Source organism: Bidens hawaiensis, unplaced genomic scaffold (genome assembly GCF_021521415.1).
Source record: "Bidens hawaiensis isolate Kalapana, Puna unplaced genomic scaffold, B.hawaiensis_p1.1 tig00047541_1, whole genome shotgun sequence".
Taxonomy (NCBI): Eukaryota; Viridiplantae; Streptophyta; class Magnoliopsida; order Asterales; family Asteraceae; genus Bidens; species Bidens hawaiensis.
In genome coordinates this window covers 75,078-92,126 of record NW_027498503.1, presented here as the reverse complement: position 1 = coordinate 92,126, position 17,049 = coordinate 75,078, and the positions used below count along the sequence as shown (strand labels likewise).

At 36.1% G+C, this 17,049-nt stretch overlaps 1 pseudogene; it reads right to left on the bottom strand.

Moving 5' to 3' along the window:
* Positions 1 to 1,477: 1,477 nt before the first annotated feature.
* LOC143597076 (monolignol oxidoreductase AtBBE-like 13 pseudogene) lies at positions 1,478 to 5,445 on the bottom strand (annotated as a pseudogene).
* Between the last annotated feature and the right edge of the window lie 11,604 nt (positions 5,446 to 17,049).

The following is a 17,049-nucleotide window of genomic DNA, read 5'->3' as shown; positions in this document are numbered from 1 at the left end:
ACAACAAGTATGAAATTGACTTATTCGTAAACTAGTAAAGATGATATGCGACATGTCTCAAAAATTAAATTTTAAACGCCCATTATACTTAGAAAACTTATGATACATAAAAAATAACATATTTATTTAAAGCGTTTATTCAGTCGGTTAAACCCGAACGTTTGCGATGGCGAGTCGATGCGGATTCGGTCGGTTTTGATTACGTTCGTCAGGTACCGGAATTAAAACAAAGAAAAAACTCGTAGCTTACGATATACACAGTAACATATATATTTAAAACGACATTTATTTGGTCGGTAAACTCGGGCATTGTGGCGGCTACTTGACGAGAATTTTGTCAGTCTCATATACAAAATGCTTAACATAACATTTATTCAGTTGGTAACCCTGAATTTGCGATGGTTCTCAATGCAAATTCTATTAGTTACTGTACCGAAACTAAAAGATAAACAAATAAATTATATATGAAAAGCAAAAGAGAAAAAAAGAAAGGAACAAAAAACACAAAACCATTAAAATATTTAGAAAAAATCCTTGTGGTCATGATTCATGACCCATGGACTCCGGTTTTTTATTTTATTTATTTTTTTGTTTTTTTTATTATCTATAGATATAATGGATCAGACACAAGAGAATTGGGCCCTAAATTTTTTGTGTTGAAAGTCCTAGTTGAGTAGTTGGTATGCTACTTTAGTCCTACATGGGTCTTTCTTAACTCATTGGTTTTCTTTTGCTCTTCGATCATGTTTGATCCTCAAGAAAATGATCATCAATTCATCATGTCACATTATGTCCCAAAGCATCATTAGCGTTATACTAAAATAATATCCTCAGCATGTACCCTTTACGTATACCATTCGGTTTCATTTAATATGTTATCCGCTAATCACGTCATAACCATTTCTACAACCATTTGCCAATTGATCATGATCAACCCAAAACACTTGTACAATCATGTAAACATATAAACATTAATTATAAACTCGCATTAACTTACTTTAGACCAACAACCAAAAACATATACTTAACACTACATGTATCCAAAATGTCAATAGTTGTAATCTCTAAGCATACTAACCCCTTAACCTCTAGATTAACCAACTTTTTCACATAAGAATGGGTTAATTAATTACTTAAAATCTATCCCTTTTAATCATTTTCAAAACAGCCCTGAAAGTCAACCGAACGTGACATTCGACTACTTTAACTTTTAACCGTCAATACACGGGTTTAACCCATTTCAAGACCCCTAACTTTTTTACACATTAAGCCCCAAAAACATTAAAAAAAAATGAAAAAGCGGGTTAACAAAATTTGGCAAAATAGTTGTTTTTTTTAGTTCTTTAGATACATGTGTTTTAAGGAAATTAATCACAATCCCTGGGTTGGATGATTGCTTGTATTCCTCTTAATTTATAAACATTTGCAAATATGGATCCACAATCTCGACCTATGATATAATAAAAAAAAAAATCTTCTAAGGAGAAAGAATCGAGATGCTTTGTTCATGACGAAAGAAGTTATCTGGATCAAACTGAGTCTTGATCTGCACCAGTCTTTTAAAGTTATCTTTAAAGTTCCCCACGAATGCGCCTCTTCATAACTCCCATTCCTATTATTCATTCCAAGATCAAAATCTCGATAATTCACATACGCTTGTCTTGGGGACATTGTAACATATTGTGTCATGTATCTATAAACCTTGTGAAGTCCCAAAACATGGTTGTTCATGGTTTCTTTTTCATCATCCATCCATGAAGCAGCATACTGAATCTTAAAAAGCACATTTCTGTGTGGAAACAGGATTGATATATCCGGATACCTGCTCATCATCCTGCCATAAGGGTTCCAAATCATAAACGGGTTGTTTTCCGAGGCCAACATTGTTTTAAACATCCCTTCCAACCCGGTTTCCGGTATTACATCTTTAACAAAATCTGATTTTGCTTTAAAGTAGTTCAAAAATGTAGGCTTTCGGGACAAGAGATCTATGACATTCGTCAATTTCGGGTCTTGTTTGTATTCGTGTTTGTATTTGTTTATTATGTAAACCGACCCGATTTGTAAACCGAAGCTTATGTTATAATCAAAATGATGGATTTATGTTACAATATTGTTTCACACTTGTTGGGTCTTGAAAACATCCTACCTTTATTTTTATTTTTATTTATTTATTTATTTATTATTATTATTATTATTATTATTATTATTATTATTATTTTTTTTTTTGTTGTTTTGTGTTTTTGTCTTGATCCATTTTGCATGAAAACTCTTGTGTCTCACACCCATATTTGACCACCAACATTACTCTATATATACACCACATTTCCTCTTCATTTTCCCTTGCTACAACTCAAAAAAAAAAAAAAACTCTCTCAAACATCAAAGGTTCAAGGTTATCTTCTTAAGTGTTCTTGAAGGTTTTTAGTCTTTCATCTTAATTAGTTTATGTAGCCTTATTAATACTTGTTTATGGTTGTGCAACATATATATAATATACACCCCTTGTTTACCTTTGGTAGTTACTTCTCCGATTCCGGTCGGTGAGGTTTCGGACCTCATAAGGCAAGGCTTCATGGAGGACTTTGTGTCCTTGATATATATACATCTATATAACTTTACATACATATTAATCTTGCTTATTTTAGTTTGTTGGTCATGTTTATAAGTTCCATGGTTATGGGTTTTTAAGAGTCTATGCTTCGGTTTAACCGTAAATAGCTCTAAACCATAAACTGAACTTTGTTACTAGTTTTGTTAAATAATTGTTTAAACATACTTATTGTTAGATCTAAGTTTCTAAAATCATTTTTAAAAAAAAAATTCTATGGTTATGGGTTTGTAGAATCTTACCTCGGTCTTAACCCGAAACACGATCCGAACCGAAAACCGAACTTTTGTTTAAAGACTTTATTGTTAACTTTTGGTTATAAAACTTAAAGTATTTTTTTTATTTGTACATTATTATACAAGTTCTTTAGTGTTTGGACATGTGGAAACCAAACCGATTCTTACTCGCTTAAGACACACAAGTGTGTTTTTTTTAGCCATCAAGACTTGTATATGTCTTTAAAAATAGTTACAAACTGATTTTTAAATATTTTCTTAAGTACTTGGAAATGTTGGATCCAACTTGATCTCATAACAAAGTTTGGACCGACAAAACCGAACACTCGCTTAACGTGCGTTGTTAGTTCTAAAACAATAGAACTACATACTTGGTTAAGTCTTATTAAATTTTATTGAGTTATCTCATAACATTCAATATTTTGGAAAGTTGACTTTGGGTTTGACTAATTATCAAGACCCGAACCGACAACCCGAACACTCGATAAAAAAAAACCGTTTTAGTATCTTTATTCCAAAGGGATTTGCATTCTTGCATTTTACCCACCTTATTACTTAACATAGGTTTAGTAAATAATAAGGTTAGTTACTTTAACCCAGTTTCGAGCAAACTTATATTTTTAAAGGGTTATTATTATAAATTCTTAAATAGTTACATTTTAAACCTTAAACTTTAATTATTTACATTTCTCAACATTTATTTTGCTTAAAGACCTTCAAGACAACCTTTCTAAATTCAAGACTTCTTTTCTTTTTAGGCATTGTGCGTTAAACTCGTCGTTCCGACAAATCTCCAAATTATCATCTTTCAAGTTTACTACTTGAAGGTGAGTACTTCATACCCCATTTTCCATCTTTTATTTTGGGGGTGACATTTCATACTTATTCAACAAAATGCTTTATATTTGAATCTTAAACCACAAACGTAGTTGTATACTTTACCTAATAATTGCTCGATTTGGTGTTCTATGCTTATATTCCTATGTGTTTATTGCTTTTGGTTGGTGGAACTATAAAATCCTAGACTATTTGGCATCCCCTTATAGCAAGGTGTCGTTAACGTAATGCAATTAACGATAACTATAAAATCCTAGACTATTTGGCATTCCCTTATAGATAGGTGTCGCTAATGTGTTTAGCGATATCTATTTATCCAAATTACCACCTTTGTTTATCGTTTCGTATGCAAGTTTTGTGGCTATCTTTATTATATACTAATATGATTAAACTTATGAAGTGCTCACCAACCTTTGTGTTGACAAACTTTATTTTATGAAATGTTGCAGGTTTGCATCTTGGTTGATTTATGATTGTGAAGAAAACGACATCAAAGACCTTAGGATATTAGTAAAAATGAATAATATCAAATTTGCCATATTTTGTGATATCTTGTTTATGGTTATTTTATGGATAATTGTTATGTGACATTTTCGATGTTGTGAAATGAAATGAGTTTATTAAATACTGTCACTTTAATTAGTGTCATGTGCTTATGGACAATCGTTACACCTCGGCATGTTCCGCCGCCTTTGGTCGGGGTGTGACAAGATCCGACGAAAGGGAGGTGGCTAGGTAGCCCGAGAGTACCATAACCGATTGGAGCCAACTCATTTCAAGACAATCTTGTTTTTGTAATCCAAGTTCGGGAAAACCTACGTTTATAACTTCCATCAGTTTATCCGCCACACCAAGAAAATGTGCTTGGTAAGTTGTAGTTATCGTTTTGTCAGTTGTGTTCCCCGAAACATTTGACGGTTTGATAAAAACTCTGACAAAAAGGTTCTCGTCAAATGTGGGAGCCACTTGTTGCCACTTGTGCAAAATGTTGGTGGCATTTTAACATTAAATATGGTGGCGACTGGTGGGATAGGCACGAGTCTTAGTTTCCATGAAACTATGATTCCGTAACTCCCACCGCCACCACCACGTATTGCCCAAAACACGTCCTCCCCCATGGAGGCACGATCCATGATCTCCCCGTTTGAATTAATAATTCTTGCATCTAATGCATTATCAGCTGCAAGCCCGTACTTTCTCATCATAGACCCGTACCCACCACCTGTGACGTGCCCGCCCACACCCAGGCTCATGTACATCCGGGCGGCCACCCCTAGGGTTTTACACTTCTCTTGAACTCGGTAGTAAAGCTCACCTAGAGTGGCTCCGGCCTCCACCCACACCGAATTATCCACGGTGTCAACATAAATATCACGCATTTTCGATAAATCAATAACAACAAAAGAATTGTTCAAAACGGACGTGTAAGAGGCGCCTTCGTAATCATGACCCCCGCTTCTAAATCGTAGGTGGATCCCAAGCTTTTTGGCACAAATTACCGCGGTTTGGATTTGTGTTTCGCCCAATGGGGTGAATATAGCCTCGGGTTTAGGAGTTGAAAGAGTTCGAAATCGAAGATTTATTGCTGTGGAATCAAGAATGTCGATGAAATCGGTGTGGTTAGGGGTGAAGAAAGTATTAGGGTTTAGGATGTTCAAAAGACATTCATGGAAGGTTTCTTGAATTTGATTTGAAAATGAAAATGGAGTGAGTGATAACAGCAACATGAAAACAAATGTTGAAAGAGCCATTGCCTTTTGTTTTGCATGTTTTGAGGATGTTTCAGATTTATATGATGCAACTAAATTGAGTTAGTAATATTGTATTCTCCTAATTAAGTTAATACGGTTTTAAATATCATTAAACAAATACTTAGACTCTCACACCTATTGGGAAATTAATTTCGGTCAATGTATAAATGGTGTTGTCATAACTGTGAAATTGCTTTCTGTTTCAACTCATATATGCATTTACCATTATGCGACTCAAATTACCCAGGCTGTGATTTGCATTGTCTAAGTCTCCTTATAATCCTTTAAAAATAATCTTAAAAGTGTGTAGTATAGAACTTAACTTATTTAAAGTAAACATTTTAGCTAAGTTTAGAAAAATAAAACAAATTAATAACTAAAATAAGTTGAGTATATCTAAGAAGTTATAAGGCTTAAAATTTGTTAAGATAGATATATTATAAACTGTCTTAAAAAGAATTGGAATGATATTTGTTAGCAATGTTTAAAAAAATTGTTTGCAATATTGGTTCTACAACAAAATAATTTATATATGATAAAAAAAATGATGGCACTGTGTGACAAAATGTTGTGAGCCAAACATTGCTTAGTATATATTTTAATTCACCCCTTTTTATTATTGCTTAGTATATATTTTTATTAGAGCATTCATGGAATCTAACATTCATTCAAACAGTTTACCTAAAACAAACATTTATATATATATATATATACATACACACACACATATAATTGTGGTGGTCGGTGGGCTTAAGAGTTTGTAATTTGTGCATGTAATTTTGTACTTCAATCACACACATCTTTCTTCTCGATCTTTCCATTGGAAGGGTTCAGATGCAGCGACTATTAGGTTTGATTCTACTTCTCTGGTGATTCTTGAAGTCGTTGGTGTTGACGGTCGGACAGGCGGCAGCTATGGAGCTTTCGATGCCTACCGAATGAGATTCAACCAAATCCGGGCCGATTGAGGTTAGATTCTACGAATTTTGACTCCAAATATGATAGATATGTAGGCAGGGCCGGATTTGGGCCTGTGCAGGCTAGGCAGCCGCACAGGGCCCAAAACCGATAGGGGCCAAACAAAATTTAAAAGTCAGCCATTAGCCCATCTTTAACACACTAGTCTTCTGCCTCCAAATATAATTTATAAGACAATAAAAAAATGTTGCAGTGATTTGCTATTACACCACCGATTATGAGGGTAGGTTTACCAACTTACGATAATCAATAGACGTTGTGTGGACTACGGACCAATGGCACGACGACCATAACAGATGATTCCGGTTGGTACGACGGTGGACGGCAGGTGGTTAGCGGGATTTGATTTGGTGATGTGAATGAGATTCCGATGACACACAACCATTTAACAAGTTTTGAACCATTTGATTATTTGTAAAATAAACCTTTAATTAACCCCCGAACCATGTTTTGATTTTGATTATTTGAAATTAAAGATTTATATTATTTGAAATTAAAACAGGGCTTTTTCCTCATTTGACCATGTTTTGACATTATGCCTTTTAAGAATTATTTGATTGGGTTTATTTGTTTATAAATGCTCTTGATTACTTGCACATGCTTGATTATTTGACATATTAGCTTAAGGGATTGGCATTGATAAGCTAGAGATAACAAGATGTTAGAGAGTATGGATTACAACGAGTTGATCGAGACCTTTGCTCACAAAAATGCTAAGCAAGCCTCAAGATTCGGGTATTCAAATAACTATTTAAAATTTATCATTTTGCTACAAGAGTATTCTTTTGTTCATCGTTATTACATTTATCGATTCATCGCTTTATTATGATTAGACGCGCGCGCGCGCGCACGCACACACACACACATATATATAAAAGTTACATTTTTGGGGGCCCATTTTTATAAGTCGTGCAAGGCCCATGAAAATGATCGAGCTCTCCGAGACGGTCCTGTATATAGGTAGGTTGTGCCTTTGCGTTTCATACCGACTCCGTTAATGTGGGATTTCTACTGATGAGTTGGGTAGCTACAATGGCGATTCGGAAGAAAATTATAGGGATGATGGATACAGTAGTGTACAGTTTCAGTACTTAACTTATCAATTAAATCTCAACATTTTACGTTTGTTAAAAACTAAACAAATTTCTAGCATTTTGAGTAGATTAGCTAAACTCTAACTGAATTTTTAGTTCCAGGGTTGTTCTTCATATATGTTATCATTTTAAATTTAAGCGAATTTTTAGTTCTAGGGCTTTGTTTTATTATTTCCTTTGTATCTTGTGTTTTCTTCTTTGCCTGTGACCAGTTATGCGCTTGCTTGGATTTACGATGGCAACAAAATACCGGTATGAGTTTGAAGGTTAATTCTTGCAAAAACATCAATAGCATTAGTCTTAATAAAACCTAATTAATAATTCTAAAGGCCATTTTAGGCATTGTTAATTTAGAATCAGAAATGAACAACTAAAAGACAAAGAATATTTGTTATCTATGTCTAATAAAGATTCAAGTGATGTGTTTTTGATTGCCCTGTATGCTTGCAGGTCATCATATATTGGCCTTAAAAAATAAAAATGATTGTGGAGGTAATATGTTTTGTCTTTAATTACCTATTGACCCTGTGCTTTCAGGCCTAAAGTTTGACTGCAAAATGGCCGAGGTTCAAGCTAGGGGTAAGCAGGAGTGGAACTGATGCTACTACACTATTAACGCATGGATGAATTATTCAATTTATGGCAAAATGAAGTGTATGTTTGCCAGTCGACCCGCATCTGTAATTGAAAGTTAATGTTGGACTTAATCACATAATTCAAAGGTCACACCACCTATAACATGCAGTTGCCATTAGTTTAATTCTTGAAGTTCGAAGTCCAATGTCACCAAAAGTTTAAAGCTGTGTGGTTAAATGTCAACTATCAACAAGATGGTTATAATTTTAAAGGGGGCAGAAGATAATTTGATCACAGGGTTAGACATGTGGTTATAACGTCTTGGGTTATTAACGGTTTTTAGCGATCCCGCTGCAACGCGCGGGTCGTAAATACTAGTTTATTCCTAAAATTTGTTTTTCTTTCTTAAAAACACTTCACATCAATCTGATTCATCATATATATTTATAAGCGGTTAAATAATATCTCTTTACATTATAAACTAGTATATATTTAACCCGGCGCGTTGCACCTGGACAGGTCAGTAAAACACAGGTAGTGGTAAAACCCAAACATCGAGGCGGTAAGCCGACGCGAATTCGGTCGATTTCGGTTACGAGCGTTTTGGTATCGAAACTAAAAAAAAATAAAACAATATATATGCATGTGTGTGTGTGTGTATATATATAATATTGAGGTGGACCAATGGTGTTGCGCGGTACAACTCGAGCGTTGTTGAACCCGACCATTCAGGCTGTATGTCAACACAAATTCAATCGGTCTCCATCACATTTGTTACGGTAACGAAACTAAAATAAAAATAAATTTGGCATCCAGTTGGTTTTCGCCAAGTCGTTACAATACAAGAACTAAAATAAAATGTAGTGAGTATACATGAATTATGTCGGATTTCATCGCGTTCGTTACACTACTGAAACAAAAAACAAAAAACAAAAAACAAAATTGATATCCGATCGATTTACGTTATATTCGTTACTGTACGATAACTTAACAAAAGAAAACAAAAAAATAAATTCGGCCACCACTTAGGTCCTGTCAAGTTGCTCAATAAGGAGTCTTACGGCACCAAAGGTTTCTCTTTATACTATATAGTAATATAGGATTGGAATAGATAGTGAACCCAAATATACTCGGGGTACAATGATACATGCATAAACATGCCATGTCACCCATGTTTCATCTAGTTATGCATTTTTTTCTTTTAATGCATTAGGTAGTAGTTTTTAATTTTTGCATTACTCATGTAAATTAGATTATGCATGCCATTGAAATAGGAAGTAGTGGAGTAGTTGAGTAGTGTGTAGTTGAGTCATGAGTATGTTTATTTAAGTAGATGTATTTTTCATTTGAAAGTTAGTGGAGAATATTAAAGTAAAATTATGTCTTGTTCTTTTTATATTTTTTCGAAGTCTAACCTGTTCAAAGGGTCACTATCAATTGAGAGATTAGCCATCTCGAATCGGCTTATATCAATGGTGCTTTCATTCCCGAACCCAATTATTCCATCTACTTCAAGGCCTCACCATTCTCCACTTAAAGAAACCATAGCCACCTTTGCCGATTTCATCTCCGAACAAGCGGCTGCAATGAAGGAGTACTCCTCCGCCTTGGATACCTTCATCACCGCCTTTACCGACGCCCAAGCTGTTCACTTTGAGCAAACCAAACTCTTATTATCATTGGCCAAGTCCCTTACTAACCTGAAACCGTCATTGGAATCGTTTAACTCATCACCAAAAACAAAAATAGTCACTCCGTTCATATCTGCACCTGCCTCACAAACCTCTCAAAAACACATGCATTCTACCCCTGCCACTTTCTTAAGTCCAACCCCAAAATGGACATCAACAACCTCACCCAAACCAGTTCCCAAACACGCAAGTGGTGCTACAAAAGGTCACAACCATAACAGTCTCGTTTCCACCCGAGTTTCTACATTGAATGCCGAGGAACCAAATGCAACCGGAAAACACAAGTGGCAGCCGCCGTGGTGGACGGTTGAGACCGCTCCGAAAGCCGTTGGAAGAGTCGAATGGCGACCTCCATGGGATTTCATACCGTCCTTGAGGTCAAGGACGTTTTTAGGAAGGGAGTATTGATACATTCATAAACATGTCACGTCACCCATGCTTCCTCTAGTTACGCATTTGTTTCTTTTACTGCATTAGGTAGTAGTTTTTATTTCTTGCATTATTCATGTAAATTAGATTATGCATGCCATTCAAATAGAAAGTAGTGGAGTAGTTAAGTAGTGTGTAATTGAGTAATGAGTATGCTTATTTAAGTAGATGTATTTATCATAAACTAATATTATGTCTTGTTCTCTCTATTATTTCTTTGAAGTCTAACCCGCTCAAAAGATCACTATCAATTGAGAGATTAGTCATCACTAATCGGCTTATATCATACAAGGTATAAGACTCCAATGTATAACAACACTCACAGATCACAATGGTGCACGGGGCATCCATCCCCTTCTCCACACCCGAATTCTAAAAAAAAAACAATATGATGTTTTACTATTAATTATGTGAAATAAAGGTACAAAAATGTATTGGATTACATCGAAACAGAAGGCAAGCGGGCAACAAGCTGCGACGCTACCCCTTTTTGAATCGCAAAACCCAATCTTTTAAAAACTATATTTGCTGATCTTGGAGTCATAACATTACTATGCATGACCCGCTGAACACGGGTAAGTAGCTCCACAGCTTCAGGCGCGAGGAAACCAAAAGTGTCAAAAGCAAAAGGAATAAATACATGTTGGTTGTCAAGACACGCATTTTCATGTTTTGCCACCTTACCTGAAGCAACTTTTAATGCGGCTTGACCGACCGCGAAACCACTACTCCCTAAGCCCACCAAAGGAGAAACCCCTGTTAAATCCACACACACGTGTTTCCCTCCTATCCATCTAAACACCAAAATGTCAGCCGGTCGAAGAGATGATCTTCCCTCCGACGGGTCAGTCAGGAAATTCACAGGTGCTTCTTTCTTAACAGATATTCCAGCTCGCCTGAATATATCAAAGAGCACATCCCTAACCATATCGTGTCGGTACTTGAACCCCGGGAGCTCTTTACAGTGCACCGCGTGCTCCACATATGAGTCTAAATACGCTTTACGACAAACAGGACATATCTCATCAACCGGAAATAGAGGAATCATAAGGCGATACTTAAGGATACTACGATACTCCACTGGAGACATATGCTGGCCTAACCCATCTATAGGGATAGCAAGAAGAAAATCTTGAGCATGTGGTGCTTGTAGACACTCAAAAATGGCTTTTTGTCTGCTTGTCATGTTAAAGTGTGACTCCATGTCGTGAACAATTTTACTAAAAAGAGTGCTCGCCAATGCATGATGGGCTTTAGAGGGGGCGGTCTCTTTGTTAGAGAAACTGCTAAAATCGAAGCTTGGAATCATATCACGAAGACAAGCCAGAGCACAAGAATAATCAGAATCCATCCCACATATACCACTGTCTCGCAAAATGTGATCCTGAAGCACCCACGATTGGGCTCTCGAGGCCACAAACTGTAACACCCCGGCTTAAGCGGAAACGCCCGAGTGTGACGTACAGATTTCTCAAACACACGTGGCACTATTAAGTGAACATAATAACATTAATTCATTTAATAAGTCAAGTAACACAAGTTCGAAAGTAACAATACAAGTTCAAACCAAAACATAACCATCACAATAGTTCTTTTATTGAAATACCATAAGTAATCTAAGTGTCTTCAATACTTCAACCTCTAATCACGGTACCTGTAACATATGTATAAAATATGGTCAGCTATAAATATAGCTGGTGAGTTTCCACAGTTTAAATACGTACATAAAAACCATACAATTCATAGACATGTGATAAACGAGCAAGTAAGTCCTTTCCAGTTGGTACAACCAACGTACTTGGATAATCGCGCAAGTAAGGTCCTTTCCAATTGGTAACAACCAACGTACTTGGATAATGAGGCCCTTTTCCACTCGGTACAAATGGACCAGAGTGCAAAGGGGGGCGTATGATCATACTTAATGAGGCTTCCCAATCATGCAAGTAATATTCGTGCAAGTAATACAAGTAACACACAAGTCCATATACGAATTGTAGTTTTGTAATAGAAGAAACAATGCTTGAATTTTTCATATGGATACATATGCTACCACAAAACAAAAATTAAAAAGGGGTGGTGAAAAACTCACCTTAGTAGTTGTAGTGAAAAAGGAATAAGAATAACTTGAAGGCGTCATAGGAAACCGAAGCGGTCAATCCGTACGAACTATAAATAAGAATAAACACGACTTTTAACGGCTATTCTAACGGGATTCTAAATTTGATTAATTGCACGAATAATTTTTTTAGAATTTAGTCATTATTTTATAATTTTATTACGAATCTTATGGCTCTTAGATTATTATATTATTATTTATGTTTTAACGACGACTTGGTTATTAATACAATTTAAGCACTTTAATGGCGAGAAAACAAAATTTATATGTTCGAAAAGCTTGAACTATTGTTTATAAGTCGAAAATATAATTGTTGCTTTAACAAAACGATTTTTAGAGAATTAAAGTTTACTTTGCAATTATTAAATGATTTTTAATAGCGGCTTATGAAAACGAGAAACTTGGTTTTTAAGGGTGAGATGGTGAGTTATATTTTATAGTTAATTTACGTAATTTTTATTTAATTTAAAAAGACTTTTATGATTTATTTATGATTTTTAAATGATAAAAATTATTATATTAATAAAACTGGTTGAAAATAAATAAATAAATAAATAAATAAAGTGTCTGACCCGGGTGGGTTTCGAACCCGGGTCTCTATGCTGCAAGTTCTGAGTGTTAACCAACTGGTCTGGGTCTCATATTCGTTATGAACATGGTTTAATTATTTTTATATATTATTAGTTTTATAGTTATATAATAATAATAATAATGGTAACAGTGTAAAAGAAAAAAAAGAAAAAAAACAAACACGCTTGACCCGGGTTTCGAACCCGGGTCTGCTGTTTACAACACAGTGAAGTTAACCAGTTGGTCTAAGTGTTCATTCAGTTTGAGCTTGAAAAAGATTATATATATATAATTACCAGATTCATCTTCTTCATCTTACAAGAACATAAACCCTAATTTTCCAATTGGGGTTTCTGTTCCATGTTTGTTTCGGTAAGTTTAGGGGTTTTGTTTATTGGTGTAACGGCATTAAAAAGCATATATCAATTACCTTTAGATGTTAAGATTTGGCCGAAACCCAGTTGCCGGAAAAGAATTTATAAGAATTCCCAATTACAGATAACTCAGTGTATTAGAGGGGGATTGAGAGGAATGGGCGAGTTGTAATGAAGCTTAGGGTCCTATTTATACTAGTAGGAGGAGCGTGGACGCGGTTATTGCATTAATGGTGAATCCCGTGAAATCCGGCGTCGATTACGGGGTGTTTTACGGCAAGGAATCACAATTAATTAGTTGGTTATTGCTTAATATTGACGGAGAATAATTTTTATAAAAACAAATTCGAGTTAAAAACGCGTTTAAGGGTGTAACGGCTTCCTCCGGCGTCGGATTCCGGCCACCAGAGGTTCGCCGGAAAATCGGGACAGGGGGGGACGGGAGGGGCTGGGTAAGGTTTATTTTTTTAATATAATTTGAATTAAAAACGTTACACTATTAGTCCCTGAAGTTTAAAGAACCTTTAAATGATAATATAAATATCTTTTAAGTTAAATAAAGTTTTCAAGTTTACATTTTTAACCCAAACTTTATAATTAAATTATAAAGTTTTCGGTTTTGGATTATTTACGCGTTTTACTCGCGCGGCTCGATTAACGTTAAGGTTCGGAAATTTATAAACAACGAACAACGAATAATGAACATTAAATGTCGGGAATCACTTTATTAAAATATATTTAGTACATCGAAACGACCCAACGGGTCGGGTTTACAAATACGAAAACGAATCGAAAAATTGACGAATGTCACACAAACGCATAAGAGGAAGCCTCTACTGCCGAATACAACCCCAAACCCCCATTCTTAATGGGTAAGGAAGCAAGTCGCCATTGGAGGTCTCCAAAGAAATGACCTCCACAAACTACAATGTCCTCGATCGCCTCACGCAATCCCTTGTCAAAAAACACCGCTGCCTCCATCATGTGTACAGGTTGGCATGTTCTCAAACCGAAGAAAAGTTTAGCAAAACCCATACATGATCGAAGCAAAAGTAACTCACTCTGCGGGTCACCAAGTTTTGGGAGAAGACGCATCAAATCAACAGCATTAGTAGCTCTCTTCTTTGCCAAACCCTTAATAAACCCGGTGTCTTTACTAACAGCTCCCCCAATAAGCTTCACCCCTAATAATGGTCTCCCGATGTCAGCAGGGAATAAACCGTCACGAGACTTCTTACCATCACAAGAAGGCCAAAATAGCTCAGTTTTTTTAATATTCAGTTCAAGACCCAAAGTTGGACCCGTCACCTTCATGATATCCAGCACTTTAGCCACCTCCACTGAATCTCCAATGACTGTCCCATCATCAAGATACCAAGCATGAAGAAGAAGCTTGCAATTGTCTAGAATCTGATGCACAAGGAGGTGTAAAACCAAGGAAAAAAGGAGTGGTCCCAATGGGTCTCCTTGTTGAACCCCTGTGGTGGACCAAATATTATCATCCCCAAGATATAGTCTTGATGGCTGCCCATATAAAAATTCCACCCACAACGAAATAAAAGGGCATCTGATCCTTACCTCATGAAGTAAAGCTGATCTATCCACCATATTAAATGCATTAGAAAAATCAACTGTAAGCATTGCAAGAGACCCATCAGTGTGGCGCTCACTCAATACCCTGTTGGCGCTATGTAATATGGCCTCCGCACCACCCGACACACCAACCCAAACTGAAAATCATTAAGGTATTTGGTCATTTCTTTGCCAACCCCTTTCATAGCCACCTTAGAAACCAAACGCCTCCATATAGTACCCACTGCAATAGGTCGAATCCCGTTGTCGGGTTTTAATAGCGGTGTAAGAGGAGCAGACGCGACAAACTCTGCCAAAGTAGACGGACATCTCCCTCATAACCATAAATTAACCACTGCAGTGATAGCACATATGAGGTCAGTGGCAATAGTCGACCCTTCTCCACAAATAACATCCAAAATATGTTGCGCTCTCAAACCGTCCCTCCCACACGAAGTTCCTTTGGGAAACGATTTAATGCAACCAAGGACACTATCAACCTCTGCCACAAGAGGAGGCTCGGAATAAGTCATGTTCGGCATAGCCGGCAGCTTCTTGTACGGGTGTTTAGCTTCTAAAGCCTTTGTGGTATCAGAATTGTAAGGTGCAACACCAGATGAGCATAACACCTTTACTGCAGCAGTAAAGTGACCATCCGCAACTTTTCAAAGACACTGTTTAACGTTATTGTTGACAAGACCTCCCTCCTTTTGAATATCCATGTCACCTTGGCCTAAGGACCTCAAACAAGAACCATTTAACAGATTTTTAATTAACATGGTAATACCGTCAACTTTCCCCCATGTGGCTAAAGAACTCATTATTGAATGGTGTTGCATGGCTTTCCTATTCCTGGACCTGCTTTCGTGCCTATTTTTGGGTCTGAATACCTGTAAAGTGCAACGAGGAAGAAGTAACAGCCTAACCCATGCATCAACAGAATCTGGTTGAGCAACCACTTTATAGAGTGTTGTTTTCAAAGCTTGCGAAAAGGCCATCCGACAACTATGAGCGATACTCTTGACGGTAACAATAGGTGCCTTAAGTACACGATCAAGGAGGGTGACATCCAACACGAAGGACTCATGAACAGTTGTCTCGGGGCCCATGATAAAAGGTTTCGAAATCCCAATAATGTGTGTATCCGAGTCAATTGCATGATCATTAAACTTCACAATGCCATCAGGGTGATGACAAGCACGTTACAAGCTCTGAAGGTTCATGCAATCCCCACACAATCATTGATCCAACACCTTCAATGTTTCATCCACTTTCAAAAACAAGCCATGGTCTGTAGAGATCGCCTCCCGCAACACACTTTTACGTTCTTCTTTAGTAAGGTGCACACTCTTGAGATGAGAGATCAAACGAGAAATCCATTTATTTCCCGCTCCACCATTCGAACAACAATGAAACGCACGGAACGGACACGGCCATGAGCCGTTCAAAGTAGAGGAATGAGTTGTCATAAAATATGACAAAACGATACTAAAACTTAAAAGACATTTCATCGAACACTTGGCGCGCAGTTATAAAGAAAACCCCGTTTCACATGATTGGAGGAAGACGATAGGATCGATGGCCGGTAAAGTCTTAGTGAAGATTAAAATCTTGAAAGACGGGGATTGTTTTATTTATTATTGTTATTCCTGTATTGGGGCCTTTGTCCCCAAACCGGCCACAAATTACGAGGACATTTAAAGTATTTTGGGGATTTACTTTTCATCTATTATCTTATATTTTAATTTGGTTACGAGTGATTAGTAGATATATTGTTTAACTGAGTAATAGCATCTATAGGGTATCAAATGGCGGATTTTTTAAAAGTGAACAAAATTCATGGATAAATGTGTCTTTTACGTAAATAATTATATGAATGGGACAGTATTTTGTTGTGAATCCCCTGTGAAAATAAATAAGATCTTACATTTCTTCTATAATTTAAACTACATAATTTCAATCATATTGTATTTTAAAATGCCATTTTATAATTCTTAAATCTTAATTACTAACTATTTTATTAATTATTTATTCAACACATATAATAATGCACAATTCAATTCTAATGTAGTTTAAAATAAAGAAATTAACTTTCCAACATCTACCCTTAAATCACTTAAACACCAAATTTCTACACCAATTCAACATAACGTACGTACCAACGTGTAGCATATACATACCATAACAATGTATGCATGTTATTACATAATTAAT